This window comes from Rhinatrema bivittatum, chromosome 2 (assembly GCF_901001135.1).
Source record: "Rhinatrema bivittatum chromosome 2, aRhiBiv1.1, whole genome shotgun sequence".
Lineage (NCBI taxonomy): Eukaryota > Metazoa > Chordata > Amphibia > Gymnophiona > Rhinatrematidae > Rhinatrema > Rhinatrema bivittatum.
Window position 1 is genome coordinate 750,742,535 of NC_042616.1, and position 24,752 is coordinate 750,767,286.

Below are 24,752 nucleotides of genomic sequence, written 5' to 3' on the forward strand. Positions count from 1 at the left end.
TGGACATGGCTCCCAAGCTGCAGTCCTGCCTGATCGTAGCAGTTGGATAGAGTCTGCATAGTAACAGCAACTCCAAATCTATTCCTGTCAAAAGAGATGAAGAGTTGCGTGGACTGCCTATGGCCTGCTATCTGCTCCAGGTAGAAGGCTAAGGCTCTCTTGCAATCCAAACTGTGCAGAGGCCATTCACCCTTATGCGAATGAGGCTGGGAAAAAAAGGTGGGCAGGACAACTGAAATCCTTCACCAACTTAAGCAGGAACTTAGTGTGCATGCTCGGAACCACCCTAGCATGGAAGAACTTTGTGTAGGGTGGGTATGTCACTAAGGCCTGAAGCTCACCGACTCTCCGCACTGACATGACAAAAACCTTCCAGATCAAGTACTTGAGGTCACAAGAACACAGCAGCTCAAAAGGAGCTTTCATGAGCTGAGCCATCACTACACTGAGGACCCAGGACTTGGCGGGACACCGCAGAGTAGGCTTCAGCTGAAGCAGATCCCACATAAATCACCCTACAATAGGTTGCACAGAGATGGGCGAACCATCCACACCCTGATGATAGGCACTGACAGCACTCAGGTGGAACCTAACAGAGCTGGTCTTTAAGCCAGTGTCTGAAAGGTACAAGAGGTAATCAAGCAGTTTTGATGTGGAGAGGGAGAATGGATTCAGGCCGTGGTTCTCTCACCACACGGAAAACCTCCTCCACTTCAAGCATAAGACTTCCTAGTGGAAGGCTTCGAGACACATTGGAAGTCGAGGGGCTGCAGAATTACCCTTTCAACATCCAGGCTGTCAGGGACAAGGTCTGGAGGTTGGCATGTTTCAGCCTTCCCCGATCCTGCATGATGAGGTCTGGGGAGGTCCCCAGACTGATCAGTTCCTGAAGGGAGAGATCCTGCAAGAGCAGGAGCCAAATCTGCCTCGGCCAATGAGGATCTATGAGGATCACAGTTCCCTGTCCTGTCGAAGCTTCAGGACAGTCTTCATCACCAGGGGAAGTGGAGGATACGCATACAGAAGATCCTTGCCCTAATGGCAGGCAAAGGCATCCAAGGCTGTTTTGCCGCCACCCTGTACAGGGATCAGAACTGATCCACCTTCCTGATGTTCCCCAGAGAAGGAGGATCCAATCTGCCACTTCCTGTTTCGGGGACCACTCATGAGGTCGGAAAGCTAGACTCAGCCTGTCCGCCACCATATTCTCTGTACCAACTAGGTACATGGCTCAGAGCACCATACCCTGCGACAGAGCCCAAAACCAGATCTGAACTGCTTCATGGCACAGAAGGAATGATTCTGTACCTCCCTGTTTGTTGATATACCACATTGCCACCTGGTTGCCGGTCCAGACCAGAACCACTTTGTTGATCAGCCAATCCCTGAAAGCCCAGAGCAAGTACCAGATCACGCAGAGCTCCAGGAAGTTCCAGCAGCAGTACCAACATTGAAGGTGAATGCTCCAACACCACTGGGGCCAGCGGCTTGATGCCCTATAGGGCTCTAACAACCGCCAAGTGCACCCTTCGCTCCAGCTCCCCCTCAAAGGCCACCAACAACAGGACAGAATGAGGAGGAGGAGGTGTAACCAGATCTCCTTTCGGAGTTCTGAGGGAGATTGGTGGCTGGCACTGGAAGCGGTGGGGAATGCCTCTGACCCCTGGACTCAATGGAGGGCGATGCGTCCTCGTCGCTTCTAGGACATCACAGCAGGAGCCGATACCAACTCGATCCCGGCACACTGCGAGGATGGAGACCGTTGGCGATGTTTCCGGGGCTTCCCATGGTGCTTGGCCCAGTCTTTCCTCGGTGTCAAGGAAGGAGGGGATGATCCAGAAATCCTCGAGTGAAAAGAGATCGATGAAATCCGACACCGGACACCGACACTGGTGTCAAAGGTACGGACTCAGGGACCAGAACAGCTTCTCCATCTTTCCAAGTGGGCGTGCCAGCCCTTTGGGGGAGGAGCCTTGTCATCTGGTCACAAAAACGACATCCCCGAACATCAGAACATCATACAATGCCCCCAGGCAAAGGATACGCACCTCGTGCAGATCCATGAGGGACAAAGTCCAAGGGCACTAGAGGCACCGACAAAAACTGATGACGCCATGATGAAAAAACAGCTGGCGAGTAGTCCATGACTGGCAGACACTGAGGACGCCACTACCAGGAATCAACCGCACAGAAGACAAAAAAAAAAAGTATCGCTCCACCAGCTGGCTAAAACCGGGAAGAACAGAGAGGGACCCAGCGCAGGAAAAAATTTCGGGAGTGAGCAGATATTCGACAAAGCTGCACACAGGAAGCTTAAACAGTGCTCCATGAGAAAAAAAGAGACGTTCAGATTATTTGGTGAGCCATCACCCCTGATGAAGGATTGATCCGAAACCTGGCCATGTCGGAAAAGAGTGTTACCAAGTAATTTTACCACCGTCTATCCAGCTAAGTATCACTTCATAAATTTTGTGTGCATAACTACGGGACAATTTGGTATCGTTAAACAGGAAAGAGTCCCAACTAAGCAATTTCAACAGTGTCTATCCAGCTAAGTATTACTTTACAAATTTTGTGTGCACAACCATGGGACAATTTGGTATTGTTAAACAACTTTAATAACTTTTATTGATAATATCTTCACATAAGCAAGTATCAGTCAAGACAATTTAGATACTACATCGTGGAGAATTTCCATTCTTTTTACAATTTTTTTCACTGTTTAAATTTAGCATGATTAATCAACTTTTTCAATTTTGGTAATATTTTAAAAACAAGGGGGAAGGTGATATGTTTTTGATTAGAAATAGAATGTGGGTAACCTGGATAATACCCTTTGATTAGCTTTTATGAAACTACCACAACTCTTAAATTTTTTCCAAAAAAATGTTTTGAAAATAAGTTTTGGTTTTTTTTTTTTTCATTTATATTTTATTGCGTTTTCAACAGTTTTACACTTATGAAATCAAGAAATCATGGAGAATAGTAACAATAATCATATATACCTTACGCATACATGTTCAAAATAATATTAAACTAACTTAGGAAACTTCAGAATTACATTCCCATTTACCCATAATTCCAAAAAAATGTTTTGAAAATAAGTTTTTTTGAACTTGGTGTGTTCTAGAAGGGTTGAACAATCAGACATAAATATATACATAAACAATATATATTTTTTGGCACATTATAATTTCAGTAATGTGTTTTGTTTTTTAAAAAAACAAGCTGGATGAGTACTCCCCAAACTAGATGTCTACCCAGACCATACACAGCTGCAAACTACAGGTCTCTTGACGCACTTGGAAAGGCACAAAAAAAAAACAGATGAACTGAAGGAGAGGACAACACAAGCTGCAGGTGCAGCATTGTTTATTAGGAAAAGAAGAAACCTCCACCAGGGTGCACTGTAGGCTCGTCATGATGCTGGCAGAGAAAACCTTAAAAAAGGGAAAAATATTGAAAAATACAAACTACCTAAAAGGTACATAAGGAAAAAAAAACAACTTACAGGACTCTGCTAGAAAAACATTTTCTGCAGCTCCAGAACTTTCATCTGTGAGGCAGACTGCAAAGAACCATGTCTTACAGGTTGTGCAGAAAAAATGAGTCTGAGGGGTGCTACCTGAGAGGTATGAAGGTGACTATAGCTGCACATGCTTCGAAGAGCATGCTGAAAGCTCTATAATCTTTGAAATCAAAATTAAGTGCCGGGCTCTGTCGGATGACATCACCCATCTTGCTTGCTTCGAAGAAACTTATTTCCAATTCAAATCAGCAAATTGAACACTCCAGAGCAGACCAACTACTCCAATAGGCTTTTCAAAGTGGGTTAGTCCTACACCCACATTAAATTAGAAGACATCTACATTCAAATTTTCTTCACAGGAAAAATTTTAATTATGGGCATGACCACTATCAGAAATAATAAAATTACCATGCATTACCCCAACTGTTACACTGAAAGATTTCTACATCTTCCACTTTCCTAAAATCATTTATTTATTTAAGTTCTTTTAATATACTGATGCTCAAGACCAAGTCTTATCGTACCGGTTTACATTAAACTAAGGGGGGTGTAAACCAGTTAACACAGAAAGCAAAAGTTACATTACAACAGGAAGTGTAGAACAAGGCCGTTAGAAATTGTTAATCTATCCCTTTTCTAACTAGAGAGCAGTGCAGGTAAGCAGAGAGCAATTGCTTACATGGTAAAATTATATACAGTTTACATAGTGGAGTCGATTTGACAAGTTATATGCGAGAGCAGTTCTAGCATAACAGTTCCTTTGTGAGACGGAAAGAGGATGCAACCGAGGGGTGTTGGTCCGTAGGGTTACCATAAGACTTCTTCATGGATATGCTTGGGCGAACAGCCATGTTTTCAATTTTTTTCTGAAGGTGATATGACAATGTTCCTGGCGTAAATCTGGCGAGAGAGAATTCCAGTGATGCGGTCCAGCAGTTGATAGCGCTCGTTTTTCAATGGAGTTATGTATAGCAGATTTGCTAGGGGGAACCTGGAGGGAGCCTCTGTATGCAGATCTGGTTGGACTTGCTGACGAGTGTAGTTCGAGGGGTATGGTAAGTTGGAGAGCGGATTGTTGAAATATGGTTTTATGAATGATGGTCAGTGTCTTGAAAAGAATTCAGTAGTGGATGGGTAGCCAGTGTAGTATTTTCAGAATCGGTGTGATGTGGTCCATACGGCGAGAGTTTGTGAGGATCCTGGCTGCAGCGTTTTGCAGCATCTGAAGAGGTTTGGTAGAAGAGGCCGGGAGACCAAGCAGAAGAGCATTGCAATAATCAATCTTTGAGAATAGTATGGCTTGAAGGACAGAGCGATAGTCATGGAAGTGTAGGAGAGGTCTTAACTGTTTTAGGACCTGTAGTTTATAAAAGCCTTCTTTAGTGATGGTGTTAAAAAATTCATTAAGGTTCATTCTGGAGTCTAGGGTGGCTCCAAGGTCTCTCACTTGATTTACTAATGGTATATTTGTGGTGTTGGCTAGTGGGAAAACATGGAAAATGTTTTCCCACAAAAAAAAAACCATGGAAAAAACATTAAACAAATGATTACAAAAATAAAATATGAGGCTTCCACTAAACTGTTCCGTAAAAACCACATGCAACATTCTGTGTAAATCCTGGCAGCCTAGGGCATATACATATCTTTCAGCAGACTAACCACGCTCAACTAAGTGCATAAATCTACATTTTCCATTTTGGTGTTCTATCACAATTGTATTTGTTAGGTTCTTTTTGTGCTTTAATTTCCATTCTGTGCACAAAAGTCTGCAACTATCAAATTCAAGCACCAAAGCAGAACCAAACAAATCTATTCGGACTCATAAGCATTAGTTCTATACTACTGGGAATCTGACTGGCATCCTGAATCACTAGGTAAAACATAAAAGTGTGTGATTTATCTATATACATTGTATGTATTTCCCTGCTTCTAAAATTATATTTATGCCAACAGAGGGTTTCATGAACCAACAAGATATAAGAAATAGCACACAGTATATACTATTATCCTGAAATGATTAATTTTAGTGGCTTAAAGATCAACAAGGTTTGTTTGTTTTACTAAAAAACAATTAAAACATTTGTTAACATATATCCCCAATAAGACCTGTCAAAGTTTGCAACAAACTTCCATTATGCTGAGTAATATGCTGCAAAATCACTACTACTTCTTAAAGCATCAAGCACACTTTAAAATCAACTGTGCTCATTATATGGATGGATTTCAGTTAATGATGAAAATTAAGTGGCTCATTTTCTGAGAAAAGATTTTCTTCTACCTCTGGCCCGAACACACATTTAAGTTAATAATTAAGATCAAATTGCAACATTCGTATTGTTACAGCAATAAAAAGTTAACACTAATCCATGGAGAACACACCATGCATATACATGGATAGGGAGCATTTTTCAACTTATTCCTTATTAAAAAATAACCTCAAATATCAATTTGAGGTAATTTTCAATAGACTAGATACCAGGACAGGCCAAGAATAACCCTTCCCTTCCCTTCCCCAAATTCTACCATGATGTACTTACTGACATGCACATTATCAGGCTTCTGAAATTAAACATAAGACTTGCCATACTGGGTCAGACTAAGGGTCCATCAAGCCCAGTATTCTATTGCCAACAGTAGTCAATCCAGTCACAAGTACTTGGCAGGATCCCAAGGGGTAATCAGATACCATGCTGCTTATTCCCAGGGATAAAAAGTGGATTTCCACAGAAACGTGTCCAAATCTTTTTTTTAAATGCAGCTACACTAATAGCTTTCACCACATCCTCTGGCAACAAAATCCAGAGCTTACTTATGCATTGAGTAAAATAGTATTTTCTGTTATTAGTTTTAAAAGTATCACCTAATAACTTCATTTTGTGTCTAGTCTTTGCACCTTTTGAAAGAGTAAACAACTGATTAAAGTTTACTCATTCCAGTCCACTCATTTTACAGACCTCTATCATATCTCCATTCAGTCATCTCGTCTCCAAACTGAAGAGTCCTTACTCTTTAGCCTTTCCTCATAGGGGATTTGTTTCATCCCCTTTATCATTTTGGTCACCTTTCTCTGTACCTTTTCTAATTCTGCTATATCTCTTTTTTGAGATGTGGTGCCCAGTACTGCACAAAATACTCAAGATGAGGATGCACCAAGAGGCAAAACAGAGAATTTTTGATATTTTCTGTTTAGTCTCTATTCCTTTCCTAACAATCCCTAGCATTCTATTTGCTTTCTTGGCTGCTGCTGTTGCACAATAAGCAGAAGATATCAACAAATCACCAATGTTGCCATCTAGATCCTTTTCCTGGAACCTTGCATTGTGTAGATATAATTTGGGTTACTCTTCCCTAAGTGCACCACTTTGTTTGTTTGTTTGTTTTTATATACTGACATTCGATATGGCATATCACATCGGTTTACAGAGTAACTCATAGAATAATATGACAACAGTGTCTTATTCTTTACATTGTAACAGAGTAACTTATTTAACAATTTGGAACTATCATTTGATATACAAAGAACACATGAGATAGGAGTGTCTTCTTCTTTAAAGGGCAACTAACAAACCCTTAGCAGTTTAAACACTTGAATGAGGACTCAGTAACTAGTGTTATGTAGAGCAGCGCTTCTCAACCAGTATGTCGCCAGGCAGCAACAGGTATGTCACGTGCTACCGGTCTCCCGCTGCTCTTCCCCCTTCACCGAGCGAAAGGCAGGCTATCTTCCACTGCTGCCGTAGCTGCCCGGGCTATCAGCATGTTCAAGCCTGGATGGTAATGGCAGCAGTGTTAGCGGAGGCTGGCAACTGCGGCTGGGCCTTTTCTTCTTCCAGCACCTGCCCTGGAACAGGAAGTGATGTGCAGTGGGGTGCGCGGGAAGAAAAAAAGTCATGCTGCACGAAAAAGGAACGTCGACAGTGGCAGCCCCGAGTAGTAGCGTGGACCCGGAGCAAAATCAGAAGCAGCCAGAAATCGGCACAGGAGACAGCAGAATTAGCCTCCCGTGGCCGATGGGATTCTTCTTTCTTGGCCTGCGGGGGGGCTGGAGGAGGAGGCTGCTGCGGTTACCATTTGTGCTCGGGGGAGGGGGGTGGGCAGGAAATGAGAGAGAGACAGCCAGCCAGCCTGTCTGAGAGTGTGCATGTGTAACTGACTGAGAGCCTGTGTGTAAGTGAGAGCATGTGTGTGATTGAGAGAAACTGGTGAGAGAGGTGATGTGTGTATATAGGAGAGAATGGAAGTGACTGGTCAGGGAGATGACTGAAGTGTGTGTGTGTGAGAGAGAGAAAGTGATTATGGGAATGTGCATGTGGAGAGAGCTAGCATAGGAGTCAGAAATGGGTGTGTGTAAGACAGCATGGGGGTGAGAAGCCTGTATATGTAAGATAGAACATGGGAGTGGGAAGTGTGTGTATGTGTGTGAGTGTGAGTGATACTGTTTTGGAAGGTGACTGGTGTGTATGTATAAGAGAAAGATTGGTCAGGAGATGATTGGTGTGTGAAAGACAGAAACTGGTCATGGGAATGTAACTGGTATGTGTGTGTGAGAGAGACAGAGAGACTGGTCGTGGGCACTAAGAAAGAGGACCATGAGTACAGAGCTTCAGCCACTACTGCTTCTGGTGTGTGCCTCAGGCCTGCATGGAAGAGGAGTAGGAGAGCTGCTGGAGGGGGTTAGTAAAAGTGGCTTTTTAAGTTTATTTTTCTTGATTGACTGCCATTTTAATTACTGAATATTATCTGTGTCTGCTGTTTAGAAATATTTTATTGGTGTTTGGAGAATTTTAAATAATTTTATGAGTTTTTAATTGTTGGATATTATTCTGTTCATAGTTGTTGTGAAACATTTATTCTGCTTATTAGTATAGTTATACAATTATTTCTGTGTTGGGATCTATAGCTGCTTGGCTGGTTCGGTCTTCCTAATAGGAGGTGTATTGGGGTTTAGGGCCTGATTTAATATTTGTAGTGTTGCCTTTTCGTAGGTAGGGTTGTTACTGTTTGAGTGCATTCCATAATACAGGTGTAACTGTGTGCGGATTAGTTTGTGCGCATTACTGCAGATCCTGGGAGTATGTTAGGTCGGTTCTGTGTATGTGACAGAGGTGAGGTATTTTACTGTATCAGTCTTATTTGTTGTATTTTCTCAAGAGGACATGCATTAGTGATAAACTGCTGTCTTTTCATAAGTAGGGCTATTGAGCCTGGTAAGTAGGAATTTGTGTTGCTGTTACTGAGATGACACTAGAACCAGAATATATTTTTTGTAAGGTGAGTTGTACGGGGAATGTCATAATTCTGCTTTACATCCATAATTGTGGGTCAGGGGGGGGTTCCTGTGGATGCAAACTGTATTTTTACATTTGGCTCTATGAAGGTCATGTGTTCAGTGTGTCACGCATGTGAGAACCATCTGTCAGGTGTGTCCTGACAGAAAAAAGGTTGAGAACCACTGATATAGAGGACCAGGGAGTGGGGTAGGGAGGAGCAACTGTTTGGGGGCTTATATCGGATGTGCTACAAGTGGGCGGTGAAGAAAGGAGTGCGTTAACCAAGAGTGTGGGGTGGAGTCGAGTGGGTTCATAGTGATCCGGGGGGGGGGGGGGGGGGCATTAACTCTCTGGCTGGAAAGCTTTCTGGAATAGCCATGTTTTTAGGATCTTCTTGAAAGTCTGGGTTGAAGGTTCCATTCTGAGTTGTATGGGTAGTTTCTACATTAAATTTCATTTGCCACATGCATACCCAGTCTCCAAGTTCTGCAAGGTCCTCTAGCAATTTCTCACAATCCTGTTGGAATTTTAAAACTTTGAATAATTTTGTGTAATCAGCAAATTTGTTCACCTCACTTGTTCCCATTTTCAGGTCATTTATACCTATATTAAAAAGAAGGGTGAATAGTGGTGGGATACTCAGTTTACCTTTCTCCATTGGGAAAATGTATCATTTAGCTTTACTCTCAGTTTTCTGACTTTTAACCAGTTTGTAATACACAATAGTACACTGCCCCTTCCCATGTTTTTTTTTTTAATTTCCTAAGTCATCTCATGAGGGACTTTGTCAAATGCTTTCTGGAAATCCAGATACACTATATCAACTGGCTCACCTTTATCAATGTTTATTTACACCCTCAAAAAATGTAGCAGATTGGTGAGGCAAGACTTCTCTTGGCTAAATCTATGTTGGCTTTGTCCCATTAAAACTATGCCTATCTAGATTTTCAGCAAGTTTGTTCTTTATAATGATTTCTACCATATTGCCTGGCACAAAAGTCAGAGACACATCGCTTGATCCCTTTTTAAAAACTGTTATATTGGCAACCCTCCAGCCTTCAAGAACCATAGACTATTTTAATGATAGTTTACAAATTTCCATAGCAGGACTGCAATTTCAGTTTTCAGCATTCTAGGATGTATACCATCAGTACCTGGTGATTTACTATCGTTAGTTTGTCTATTTGTCCTAGTATATCTTCCAAGTTCACCGAGGTTTATTTCCATTCCTCTGAATCATCCCCTTTGAATATTATTTCTGGCATGGGTATCTTTTACATCCTTCTCAGTGAAGACAAAAGCAAAGAATTTTAGTCTCTGTGCTAATGGTCCAACTGATTCCCTCGCAGGCTTTTAACAAGAGTTTTGCTTCCTTGGCAAGCTTCTTTTCAAATTCTCATTGCCTTATCAGTGCTTTGTATTTAACTTGCTAGTGTTATAATGTTAAACACTACATTTTCTACTTCCAGCCTGATGTTGAAAAATGCTAAAAATTCCCATCTTTCAATCTTCCACTTATTTACAAATTTAATAATCACTGATTTGGGTTGGGTTTTTTTTAATTATTTAACTAACCTCAAAGCAGAAATCTGTTTAGCTAGAAATATTTTTGTCCACAAGACAGCATACCCCCTTAACTATACTAATTATATACTGACCCAAGTTAGAGAGAGAGCACTATCCTTAGCGGGTCCAATATTATGGAACACAATGCCACTCGAAATAAGATGGATGAAAGATTTAAAACTTCAAAAAAAGTTTGAAAACTTCGCTATTCAAATAAGCCTTTCACAATGAGGTCAATGAGTAAGAACACCTACTCACAGATGAAAATCACCTAAAAGCATAACTGCTTTCTTTACTATTTTTATCATAATTAAGTATTAATTTAAGAGCAACAGTATAAAATGTATATAATTATCCAATGAATCATATAAATGGTAATTCCAATCCACTGTCCATAAAGAATAGATTATTGAAACATGTAACCAAAAAATTGATTGGCACCCCCCAGATAAATGTACAAACCAAACTTATATACGTGCCTAATTGTAAACCGTTGTGATGGTGTATTACTAAACGACGGTATAGAAAAGTTTTTAAAAAAATAAAGTGTAGAGAGTTTATAAACAAATTAGGAATAATAAAATATACATAGAAAATACTTGAGCACCATTATGTGGTTTTTATTCTCACTGAGTGAAGTCAGGATAGTGTTGCTGATACATATCAAGGGGTAAGTAGGGGAAAGGTTTAAGGGAGGGTTTGGTGGTTATTGAATGAGCTTTATGATGGATTTCCAACAAATAAAATAAAGTCAAGCTATTTTGTAGGAGCAGTATTTGAATGTAAAAATATCCCATTTAGAGGCTTTTTGAATGGTTATACCCTCAATATTTTGCAGCCACTGCCCTGAAAATGATCTCCTGACCAGTCTACAGATCTATGCCTTCCTGCCTTGCTCTTATTTAAAAAGGATACAATTAAATATAGGTTAAGAATATTCTTAGTTAAAAGTTTCAATTTGTGCTTCCTACTGTTGGTACTCCACTACAATAAGTTTAACCCTTAAACCAGCTATTCAGGTTTCTTTGTGCTCATAAGCCAGTCTAACAGTTGAACAGACACAGTTAAACATATTAAGTTTATTTGCTATATTTCATTCTTCTTGGCCCACCTTTTTCTTTGAGCCAAACCTGAAAATCATATTTTTATAATTTGCTAAATGGGTACATATTTGTAATATTTTATCAAATTTGTCAGTCAATGAGAAAATTCCAGCCAATCAGAATGCAGATTACTGCAGATCCTGGAGTGCAATTTCATTGTGATGTGTGATAATGTGATATTTGCAAACCTGCAAGCCTATAGTAAGCTCTTGATTTGTTCAGTGAATTATGAATCTGTGAAAAGGAAGGCAAAAAATAAATGAGATGGAATGCAAGTTAACATAAAAATTGTGCAGATCCAGCTACTGTTTACCAAATTCCAAGCACATACTTCTGGATGGTACAAGCTTATGGTATTATGCGCCTACACATTGATTTAAAAATTTAAATCTGAACCATGGCAGCAGCTGAAAGGTCACTTGTTTCCTGCAATCACGCAAGAAAAGCAAGCTAGCTTACCTGTAAACAGGGTTCTCCATAGACAATAGCATGAATTAGCCATTATGATGGGTGACATCCAACAGTGATAACATGGCTCCATCTCTCAAAGCTCAGAAAATCTTTACTTAGCATGCGCATGAGATCCTCAGTTTCTAGAGTTTAAGCTTCAGCGAGGTCATCATTTCTCCAGGGAGCTAAGCGAGTATTAATTCATCCTGGTGTCTACAAAGAATCCTGTTTAGGTAAGCAAACTTGCTTGCTGTGTCAACAATCAGGCATGAATTAGCCATTTCACCTGGGGAGTCCCAACCTGACAGTGGTATAGGGAAAGCTCTCCTCGTTAAGAGGAGATTGGACTGCTGGGACAACAGGCTACATAGAATTACTTGCCCAAAGTTACTACCACTTCAGGACATGATGTCCTGAAAATAGTGAAATGTGAATGTGTGCACAGATGATCAGTAGCTGCTTTTCAAATGTCTGAAGTGGAAGTAGAATTTAATAGAAAACAAAAACAGTGAGTGGAAGCATGCATCTGGCTTTACATTTATGGCTACATACTTGCAGTGACGGTTTGTGTAATAGTTCACTTCATTGAATATGCCTATTAGAGTGGATGCCTTTGAATTTATGGCCAGTTATAAACCTGTTCTGTATTTAACCTAGCAAATTTCTGTACACTGTAGTTCACATTATGCTCAGGCCTATGTACTGATGAAAAAAATGCCCTTTAAACTGAAATATCAGAGATTGTATTGATTAAACGTATTAAAGCATTTTGGCTGCAATTTGTCAAGAGTGAAATATCTTTATGCTTTATCCTTTCAAGGACTTTATATTATTTTATTTCACTGCTTTATTTATTGCATTGATTTAAGTCCCATTTTATTACTTGACTTTGCCACAGTTATGAAAATGGAAGCCATCTCCCAGGTGGGCCATAAAATGTGTTCTATTCAAGACTAGTGCAGCTCTCTGAATTTCCATTCTTGCAGTAAATGCTCTCTCTGTTCAGCATCAGAGAAATGTGCTGGGTATTTAACCTGATACAAAAAACTGACAAGGTCACAGGTTATAATGAGCGAGAGACACGAGCAAGTGATTGGTGGCATTCAGAAACTCACTGCCTAGCAAGAAAACATCCTGAGCAATTTCCTTTTCTGTCTTCTGCACTGAGAATATGCTTCGTATATAACGATTAGCCACTATTACCCAGTTTCTTCTCTGTCTGTTGACGAGTTTGAGAGCAACGTGGTGCTCAACAATAGCATGGCATGACTAGCAAGTTCAGTGCCATGAAAAGCATCCAAACAGGATTACAGGAACTTAACCAGAAAGGGGCAGATGTAATAAGGTGCTCTAGGCAGAGCACACAGTTTAAACTGCAGTAAGGATTTTGTACACAATGTTCACACAACATTATGTAGAGGTTAGCACCTTTCCATGCAAAAACCATGCTCATGATGGCATTATAGCTATTCCCCCCCAATGCAGAGATGTAACTGGCTTACCTTGTGTTTAATTAGTGCTGAAAACTTAAATCCTAATGGAGTAAAGTTTCCATTGCTAATGTGAATCTATGGATGGGCAGTTTTGAGTTCCAATCTGCAGTTGGGATTTTATATGTGGGAAAAAAAAGTTTTGTGCTTTCTGTGCCAAAAGCATTTTTTTTTTTACATAAGTTATATTTTATGCACAGAAAGCAGAGTTGCTTACCTGTAACAGGTGTTCTCAGAGGACAGCAGGATGTCAGTCCTTACACTGGGTGACATCATCCGATGAAGCCAGTCTCAGAACTTTGATCTCAAAGAATCTAGAGCTTTCAGCAAGCTCTACTGAGCACATGCAGAGTCCTTCAGTCTATGATATAGCAACAACATGGGAAAACACCACCTCCCAGAAGAAGCAGGAGGGTATTGTGAGGATTGACATTCTGTTCCGAACATTGAGCTCTGACTAGCACCAGTAGGCTTAGGACCCAGGGGTACAGGGAAAGGCACAAGACAACTGAAAATCAGCTGGGGCTAGAGAGCCCTGCAGAAAGAAAAATTGTGGTTTATTATTACTGAGTAACAAGACAGGTTAGGCACACAAAGTACCTCCCAAAGAATTTCCAAAAGGAACATCGGGCATGGAAACCAAATGTCTGCCTAGAGAAGCAGCTGCAAGAAGTATCCGGGTCTGCAGTAGATCCCAACCGCTGAGCTACTACAAGTACAAGATCAGACCTCCAAGGTCAGATAAGAAAAACCCCAAGTGATGAAGGGCTACTCCTTCCCAAGAAGCCCCATGCCAAGATGCTGAGCAAAGCAGCAAGCTACTATCAAAACTCAGCTGAGCAATGTACTTCATCATCAGGGGAACCCAGACGAAAAAGAAGCACCTCGGCCAGGGAACTGTTCAAAACAGGGGAAAGATAGTTTACCCTTCTGTGAAGATATATGTGATGAGCAGAGCCCCTGGGCTGCAGGACAAAGGAAATGGCCTCTAGGCTGTAAAAAATACAGATGGAAGACTTTCCAACCATACAAACCACCTACCAATCCCAGCAGGGACTTGCCACTGAGGAAGGTACAGCCCAAAGGGCTCATCTCCCCTCAGTAAAAATACTGAGAGAGTCCTAGACTTCAGCAGGATGAGAACAACCTAAGGAAGAAGTCCGTAAACCTCTCTGTAAGAGGCAGCTTCTGTGGAAGAGGACTTCCTCACTGATCTGGGAACCCTAAGGGTACCAGAAAAGGAACAGTCTAATCAGCAGAGAAGACTGCCTGCCAACTGAGCCTAGGTATCAAACCTATGGCTCAAAATAACCCGTTGGTCCACCTAACATTGTAGCACACAAGCAGAAACATCCGCATGGATAGGGACTGCCATGTCCGCCAACAAATGCGTCTGACAGGGTTACCTCTGAAAGAGGAGAAAAGAATCCCATAAATGACTGCAATATGATTGGGGAACCGCGTTTGCCAACCCAAAGTTGCCCTAGATATGGCGAGCTGTCGGAAGGCAAACCTGCCAGTGAAGAAACAGAGGGAGGTGAAACCTTCCCTCAGAGGTGGAGTGCCAACCAACTCGACACCAATGGGTAGGAGCTGCACAAAGTGACAAAATGCCTATTGCACTCAGCAGGTATTCAAAGAGGCACTGCACCCATATGAGGAATCCTCATCTGCTACGGGGGGGAGCAGATTTCCAGCAGAGGGAATACACGACTTTATGAGGAGTCCTGATCTGGAAAGCTCATTGTTTGTCACAAGGCACCCCTGCTGCATAATAGTGCAACAGGAAAGAGAAATCCCGATGGTGGCCTTCAGATTCTGTGCGAAAACAAAGGGCAGCTGTCACTCAGAGGCTAAGCCAACCCAGAGAGAATGGGATGTGAAAATCAACCCCTTCTCTGAACAGAAAACAAGGCACCAAGAGGGAACTTACTGAAAACACCTCTCGAAAGTCAGAAGTCAGACCTCTCAACCACAAGGTGGGAGAGAGTGCGCCCTGTTCACCCGGATCTGTTCAATTTCGGAAACCCTTCCACTCTCCAGATGAGAGTGTGGCACAATTGCTGACCTATGAGGTCCTCTCAACAACTGAACCAGTCACTGGTGGTTGTCTAGTTGGACACTAGGGCCAAGGCACAGGAAAACCCAGGAAAAATGACCCAACTGGCTTATGTTGCTGCACTGATAAATGTCAATCAAGGCCTGTAATGTCAATCCAGTCTGAGCCACACATCGGAGAAGTAATATGACCTAAAGGTTCCCCTTAAAGAGGATCCAGAGCATTAAGCCAATGAGTGAGGAAGCCTGTAAGAGCCCCCTTCCCCTCCTGAAAGGGGGAATTACCCTGAGTTCCACCCCAAAATGGAGGCAATAGGACTGTATTCTTGGCCAAGATATCCCAGTGCAACAGCAACTGCAGCATACTGGTATGGGATGTCTGATAGCACCAGAAAAACACACACCAATGAGCAAAGGGTAATGGTGGTACCCCTTCGCCGAATCTGCATCCTACAACAGCAATGTTGTTATCCGCACTGCGGTACTCCATCAAGCCTACAGTGATGCGAATGTACAGAAATATGCAGTACCCATGGGTCTTAGCAGTCCATGCCATGAACTGAATAGGTACAAAACTTGTAGTGAGGTGTCTCCATTGGTGTCCAATAGCACCCTGAAGGCGCTAAAAAGCACCCTTGGCGCCACCTGCCGATGGCTCCTAATCTTGATCAAGGGCCACTGCCATGATGCACTTGACACAGGCAGTCCAGCATGGAAGTATATCTTGGTATAAGTTATGACGGTGGCCAATGCCGGGGATGCTCTGTGTGGTAACTACCACATGTGTTAGAAGGAATGGCGCCCAAGGAGTGAAGAATATGATTGATCAGATACACAATATTAGGAAGGAAAAATACCCAGACGCCTCTGCTGTACTGTGGCCTGTCAGAGGTGAATGAACTCTGAGTGCCTTTCTGAGCATGACTTGCAGAATGTCCCTGAGGTAGACCTACTGGCACCAACATATTCAATGGCAACATTTACTTCATAATACAATGAAGCTGGGTTCGCATGAAACCAGAATGCAGGCTTTTGTCTTGCAGATGCCTATCTCAACGGACAGGAGCCAGGTGAATGAAGATGCACCTGAGGGTACAGTTTTAATTAAGTCCTGGCTCCAGAAAACGGAATTCAGGCTGAGCTTCTATTAGAAGACAGACTTACTATTTGTTTACACAACAAAGAATATCAAGAGAAGAACAGAAGAACAAAGGCCATCAAAGCCAGGTTGATAAAGGAACTTTTATGGTGGGAGGATGAACAGGGTTAGAAGAATTCTCAGTTGGAGGATGTCCTCACAAGCATTTTCTATACATGATAGATTGTCATGACAACAGCATCATGTGTTTTTGTAAATGAGGTTGTGGGCAGTTACATGATTCTGGAAACTTCGGTAGTGCTGTATTTTGATTATATAAGTCAGGGCATGTCATATATTCATTGAGATGCTAGTTATTACAGATAGAGGGCATATAGCATCTCCCAGGAACACTTGTCTTTGACTCTTCTTTAAAAAGCCAAAATAAACTAAATTTTAAACCTCTTGCTGAGTCGAAGTGTTCTTGTTGCCCTGGCTTTGAGTCCAGAAATTACTGACAGGAGCTACAGTACCCAGGCACCACCCACAACAGTAATAACGGTGACTATACCTGCAGCGATGTGGTTGTGCCACCACTCAGGGCATCCCGGCACTCCATGGTACCGACAGTGATGGCTGCATACCAGCAGTATGCCTGGCAAATGGAGGCATAGACCATCGCCAAAGGCAATGGTCTATGCTCCAGATGACATACTATGGCGGCTGAAGCACTCACATGCTCAAGCGAGGGCATTGGTGCTACCTGTATCGCACTTTATCAGCAGCGCCCCCCATGGTGCTCCCTTCACCCCCCAAGTGCTTGCTGGTATTTACGGCATCCTGTAATGCCTACCCATCTGACAGCGAGGGCCCCTGGCATGCGATGGTGACCATGGTGCTAGATGGCATCCACGACTTGTGATGGCAACCATGGTGCATGGCGGCAACTCAGACACTCGATGGCGCCCAGGTGCTTGATGCAAACATGGCTCTTTATGTGCATGATAGGCAGACAATGGCATCCAAGATGTCCACGCTACTTGATGGTGTACATAGTGCACCATGTCGAGGTGCCCAATGGCAGTGAGGGCAACCTTGGTGCCCGATGTCGAGGGTCCCATGGTGCTTGCTGGCATCCATGGAGGGGGTCGATGGCACATGATACTCGATGGCATCCATGGTGCTCAATGGTGCCAAAGGCAATGATGGTACCCCAGCACTCAATGGGATCAAAGACGCCATACCCTTCACTGGCACCCCTCTTGACAGTGTTGGTAGTTTTCGTTTGCACCTCTGACAGCTCTGGATGGCACCCACGGCGATCGCCGGTGACCTCGGTACTGGACCAAATGGCATCGACGGCACCCACAATGCTCGATTGCCCTTGAGGCGCTTGATGGCATCTGTGATGTTGATGGCTGACATGGTACTCAGCGGCTCCCACAGTACTTGATACTATCTATGGTGCTTGTGCACCCATGGCACTCAACAGCATTGATGGCATTCGAAAGCTACCATGCCACATTGCTCAATGGCACCCATGTCTCCCAATAGCATCAAAGGTGACAGTGGTACCCACGTTTGATAGTGCCCGTGGCGCTCGCTAGCACCAAAGGCACGCTTGGTATACTATGGCCTCCATGATGCTCAATGGCACATGATAGCATCAATGGCCCTCGATTCAGGACACCTACTGGCATCCATGGTGTCCAACCTCTTTGCGATGTCCAAGGCCTCGATGGCGAACATGATTCTTAAGGGCATCCATGGTGCTCAATGGCATCCCAGCATTCAATGGTGACAGCAGCACCCCAGGCACTCGAAGTGCTCCTGGGGCCATCAGTGTTCTGGCACGAATGTGGACGGGCAACAGATTCTAGGTATGACATCAATTATGCATCAGTGAAGCTGATCGTCCAGGTTCATGTTCGCCTTCTCTCCAAAGTAGATGCATTAGCAGATCAAATCTGACATACAGGAGGGGAGGGAAACCACAAAGGGGATGCCACAAAGAAGCCTTTTTCAATTCTTTATTGATGGAGACGTGAAAAACTATCAGACTCTGGCCGAGTTTCGCCACACAAAGTGGCTGCCTCAGGGGCTCAATAAGCGTCAGACGTGCTTAAAATTCTATTGGTTCCGTTCAATGGTACTATATACATTTGGCGACGCACAGCACGGATCGTCTCCACTTTCATCTTATTGAGCCCCTGAGGCAGCCACTTTGTGTAGCGAAACTCGGCCAGAGTTGGGCAGTTTTTCACGTCTCCATCAATAAAGAATTGAAAAAGGCTTCTTTGTGGGATCCCCTTTGTTGTTTCCCTTCGGTTCTACTGGATCGCCTACCTTGCTGTTTTTTGGGTCTGCCCCTATACAGGAGGGGAAGCCACGTCATCATGGAGCAGCCAAGGAGACTCATTCCCTGGAATTTGGGGAGTAAGAGCTCTCCTCCCCACGCGAACATCTGGCCTTGAATTTCTCCACAGTCTGAGCTTCCATTGATGCCTAGTGGTCAGACAGAATTTCCTGGAACTCCTGCCTGGGCAGGAACTCAGGCAAGCTACCAGGCCAGAGGCCTACATGGATCGCACACATGGACTGCACATTAATTGTCTGTACAGGCACCTGTCAAAAGCAAAAATAGACAAGTTAAGGAGAGGTCACAGCAATATGCTGCAAGTAGAACATTATCTATTAAGGGGAAAACCTCTCTCAGCCGACAGTGCACTAGGCCTGCTATGTGGCCGACAAGGAGGTGCTAGGAAGAGAGAGAAAAATAAATTAGACCTAAACTACTGCAAGGGAAATGAGGGAACAGAAAAAACACCAAGGCTCTGCCTGCAGAAACAGCTGCAGAACTGTCACAGCCTTAGCTGTGAGGAGAGGAAAGCAGAATCTGCAACCACCCAACTCTGTGGAAAATGAAAGTCTGAGGAACTCTGCCTAAGAGAGAGAGAGGTGCCTGCAGCTGCGCATGCTCAGTAGAGTATGATGAAAGCATCTACATTCTTTGAGATCAAAGCTCTATGATGGGCTCCATTGGATGTCATCCATTGTGAGGACTGCCATCCTGCTTGTCCTCGGAGAAAATATGGTTTATTTGCTCAAATCATGTTTCTGTGCAAGCCAAGCATTTTTTCTTTACGTTCATTTTGGGTTTAGGAGCATTTTTACCACCAGCTTACACATCAGGAATTTCTTATATTGACCCCAGAAAACATCTTTGGTATAGGTGAAGAGAGGTCTAAGGAAACCACCTTATCTATTCGATGATGCTAAAAAGAAAGGTTGATTTAATCATTAGATGCCATAGATTGAGGTAGGAGATGAGGATGTTTGTGCTAGAGAGAAGAAATTTAGACTTCACTTTTCTCTTCCCTTTAATTAATCAGTGTGCCCACAAGCTATTTACCAGTTAATATTTTCTCATTGTTGGTTAAAAATATTTAAAATTGCAAAATTAGGAAAATTTGTCCCATAATTGCCCCCATAATTTTGAAAAATGTGTGACAGAATTTGCCAACTCTTGCCGCAGGATTTTGAAAATTCTACAGCAAGAAACCTGGGGCTCTGAATAGAATTCTTCTCTTCTCAGCAATAAAAGGAAATTGTCAGCACAATATAACTCAAGACATGCCCTTTCCTAAGATAATGTGTCATTATTTCAATCAAGCTCATTTGAATTCTAATATACACACATTATGCTAGAAGTCAATGCAGTTCTTACTGGTCAAACAATAAATGATAATATCACTTCTCCTTCCCACAGTGAAACCATTAGAGGCAGGATTAACAGGTAATTTGTTTCCCCACAGGCAGTAATTGCTGCTGATTGACAGTCTTAATTCAATTAGTGGCTTGTGCCCTAACCACTGTGAGGTGAGGAAAGATGATGGCAATCCTAGCATTTAGTCACAACTGCATGGCATTCAGCTGCTTTAATAGTTTTCTTTCTTCAAGCATCTTTGCAAGTATTTACCTGCTTTTGAATTAAAAAGCAGTGGCACTTCAGTTGGTTAGGAGAAATCCATCAAAAGGTAAGGGCAAGGAGGATATTTCTTTTCAAAGGGTTAGATGGCATGGCACCTGCTGTTTAAACAGTAAGGGCTTGGGTCTATGCACTAAATATCTGTAACCATTGTGCATTTTTTGGAGGCATGCCTTAGTAATGTTAAATGGTGCCACATTTTATCATTTTTAGGATAATTTTAGGTATTCACTTTTGCTGCAAGAAGAACATGTGCCCTGCGAGGGTGAGAAGCAAGTGAAGATGCACATCGTTCACCCTTAAGAATATGCTAGAAAACTAAATGGTAAACATAAAATACAACATTGGTAGATTCATTTGACTTTACCAAGTTTTGGAAAACCAGCAGTTTTGTGCTAGGAGATTCAAAGGGGAAATACCAAAGAAGAAAAAAAGTTAAAATGAAGATAAAATTACCAAAGTATATTTTGTGCTTTTTAGAGTGCCACATTGGTCTTAGTCAGATTTTCCCCCTGGTTTCCTGTGACACATTTTTTAAGATTTTGCAGCAATTAGGTGGCAAATTTGCATAATTTCACATTTAAATAAAGCATTTTCTTTATACAAAGTAGTTTTCTCACATTTCTATAACCAGTTGATTTATTTGCTTCTTTATTAGAGGAAAAGGGATCTTACCGATTGGGACTAATGAGGAAGGAGGGAAAGGGATCTGGCAATATGAAGAGGCTGGGGGGGTTGAGAGATAAATGGAGGAGAAGGGAGAGATAAATGGAGAAGGGAGAAGATGGGGGATTCAGAGAGGACAAGAAATGGGAGAGGAGGAATGGGAATAAGAAATGGGAGAGGAAGAGGAGGAATCAGGAGTGAGGAGAAGAGAAGGAGGGAAAATTGGGAGGAAGAAGAGAAAGTTAGGAAAGAGGAATAAGAATGGGATGGAAATGAAGGCAGCCATAGTCTGCCATCATTTCACCCTCATCTGCTATTCTCTTATCACCCCTTCCAAAGCCCCTCTCATTTTCTCCCCCCTCTTGATCCTCTCACTCCAGTTACCTCCTTCCCCCATGAACCCCTCACTTCCCCTGGTTCCCTCCTGCCCCCTACTTTCACCCTGGTGACTATGATAAAAGAAGGAAGATGGTAAGAAAAAAAGTGAAATGAGCAACTGCAAAGGATAAGGCATAGACATTGTTTAAAAATACCATCTGACCAGATGTATTCCATGCATAAGAAAAGGTGGAAGGAAGGCTAAACGACTACTGGCATGGTTAAAAGAGAGAGGCTATTAATATCTAAAAGAACATCTTTCAAGAGACGGAAAAGAGATCCGAAGGAAGAAAACAGGAAACAGCATAAGCATTAGCAAGACAGATGCAAAGCATCGATAAAGAAAGCAAAGAGATAATTTGAAAAGAAGCTTGCCATGGAAGCAAAAACTCATAATAAAAAAACCTTTGTCAAGTACATTCAAGGTAAAAAGATTGAGAGGGATTCAGTTGGACCATTAGATGATCAAGGAGTAAAAAGGGGCTTTTAGGGATGACAAATCTATAGCAAAGTCTAAATGCATTCTTTGCTTTGGTATTCACTGACAGCTCGATACAGTAAAGTTCAGTTGAAGATTTCTCGTCTGTAACGAGCTCGCTGCGCACAATTCGGACGCGTAAGGAAAACCAGCGATACAGTCTCCAGTTTTGCGCGTCCGTAGCGCTTCTTAAAACAGACGCGTAACCCTTCCCGCACCCGGCATGTAAATGAACGAATTAGCTGTATAATGAAGGAATTAGCTATTCCCCTCCGATACCGTAACGGGCACTCAGGTTCTCTCATTAGTAACGCACTGTTTTGCCGCGGCCGTAACGTGTTAGTTTACCGCCTCCCCCTAGTAGGAGTTAGGACTGTGATTCTAGTAACAAATCCATCGACACCGCTTAAGATACTCAAAAACAATAAAACACAATTTAAAAAAAAAGCGATACAGAGATGATCGAGAAAATGTAATGATGTGGGACACATAAAACCTGTCAGAAGAAAAAATAAAAATTTTTAAATACCTGTCGGAGGGCCGCGTGGGTCCAGGCGGCCGGCGGCGGCGGGAGCCGGGTGGTCGCGTGTTAAATCTAGGCCGCGGGCGGGTGGGCGCCTGTTCCAGGCGGCGGCGGCAGTGGCGGCGGGGGGACACGCGTTAGTTCGAGACGGCCGGCGGGCGGTCGCGTGTTAAATCTAGGCCGGGTCCGCACAGGCGCGCATTCATTCACTGCCGGTGGGGGCTGCCTCCGGCAGCCCCCACCGGCAGTGAATGAATGCGCGCCTGTGCGACCCCTGCGATTCGGCGCTCAAGGCGTGACATCACGGCATGTGACTGCCTTGAGCGCCGAATCGCAGGGGTCGCACAGGCGCGCATTCATTCATCCAGGCGGAGGAGCCGGTGGCGAAAGCAGCCGGCTCCTCCGCCTGGATGAATGAATTCATTCACTGCCGGTGGGGGTTGCCTCTCCGGCAGCCCCCACCGGCAGTGAATGAATGAATGCGCGCCTGTGCGGACCCGGCCTAGATTTAACACGCGACCACCCGCCGGCCGTCTCGAACTAACGCGTGTCCCCCCGCCGCCGCTGCCTGGAACAGGCGCCCACCCGCCCGCGGCCTAGATTTAACACGCGACCACCGGCCCCCCGGATCCCGCCGGCCGCCTGGACCCACGCGGCCCTCCGACAGGTATTTAAAAATTTTGATTTTTACACTTCCTGGTGCCTGTCATTTCAAATGTCATTTGAAATGACAGGTACCAGCGCACCCAGGTTACTGTATAGGCGCTGTATTAAGCTCCTATACAGTAAAATGGGTTACGCGGGCATAACCCTTCCCTACCGCTTTAAAGCCGCGGCATGCATTTGCATGCGATTAGAGGAGAGTATCGGGGAGTTAGTGAAGAGAACTGTGCGTGCGGGGAGGAAGGGTGCGCCTGACACTACCTCACTGTTTCTACCTCGACCTTACTGTATCGACCTGTGAGGAAGATGTAAGATATACCCATGCCAGAAATGTTATTCAACGAAGGTGTTGACTGAAATGAACTGAAACAAATCTCAATGAAACTAGAAGATATACTAGGGCAAACTGACAAACTAAAGAGTAGCAAGTCACTCGGACCAGATGGTATACATCCCAGAGTGCTCAAAGAACTAAGAAATTATATTGTGGACCTGCTATTGGAAGTTTGGAAACTATCAGTAACATTGTCTATGGTACCTCAAGAATGGAGGGTTGCTAATGGAACGCCAATTTTTATAATTGAGAACCTGACTCACTGTACTCAACAGGCAAAGGTTTTCTGTGTATTCTGTCCTCAACCAATGGGTCCAGGACCCATTGGCAAGAGGGAGCTAGATCCAGAGGATAAAGCCTCAGGGAAGCTTCCTACTGCGAGGATCCAGAAATCAGCAACGGACCAGCAGATGTCGACCCTGATGCCCTTCCAGGCACAAATGCGTGCTTGAAGAAAGTCAAGCAGCAGTTAGAGGCTTGACAGTGCCTGTGTCCTTAATGCCCCAGCATAGAGACCTTGCAGTTCCATTTCCACAGTCTTCTGAATCAGTTTCTCCAGTTTCTTCTCAAAAATCGCCAATGCCAACACAAACTGGGAGGCAGGAGGTATGACCACATCCTCTTCAGAAATGAGAGGAAGCTCGGTAGCAAGACACCAAAATTGATGGAGCCTAGAGCAGGTCTTCAGCATGTGTAGAGGATGAACCACCTTCACCGCAGGATCACTTAAGCAGGCACAAGACCATCCCTGCTCCTGAAATTGTGCTTCGGTGGGGATAGATGCTTGCTCAACTTCCTCAATGCTCTGTATGGGTCTCTCTCAAGGTTGAAGAGGTGGAATCAAATGCCTTCTTCAATGGGAGGAATCTCTCCCAATAATCGATGGTCCTCAATCTTCGGTGTCAATGCCTCAGATGCAGATGCCAATGAATTGGTCTCCTTGTGCCTGAACAGAGGTTCCATAAGATCCAACTGGGACTTTTGGAGTCATTTCACTACACTTGCGGGAAGCCCAGACATCATGCGATGCCCTCAAGGATAGGGACACATCTACACTAAGAAAAATGAAATTATCAGGTAAGTAATTTCTCCATTTCCCTAGGGTGTAGCCAGATGGACTCAGGACTAATAGGATGTACAAAGGGCGGGAAGTTGCCCTCAGTCCAGTTAACATCGCC

At 43.4% G+C, this 24,752-nt stretch overlaps 1 protein-coding gene across 1 annotated transcript in view; it reads right to left on the reverse strand.

Moving 5' to 3' along the window:
• EIF3H (eukaryotic translation initiation factor 3 subunit H) overlaps positions 1-24,752 on the reverse strand; it is a 327,223-nt gene that overhangs the window by 254,958 nt on the left and 47,513 nt on the right. The window lies entirely within an intron of this gene.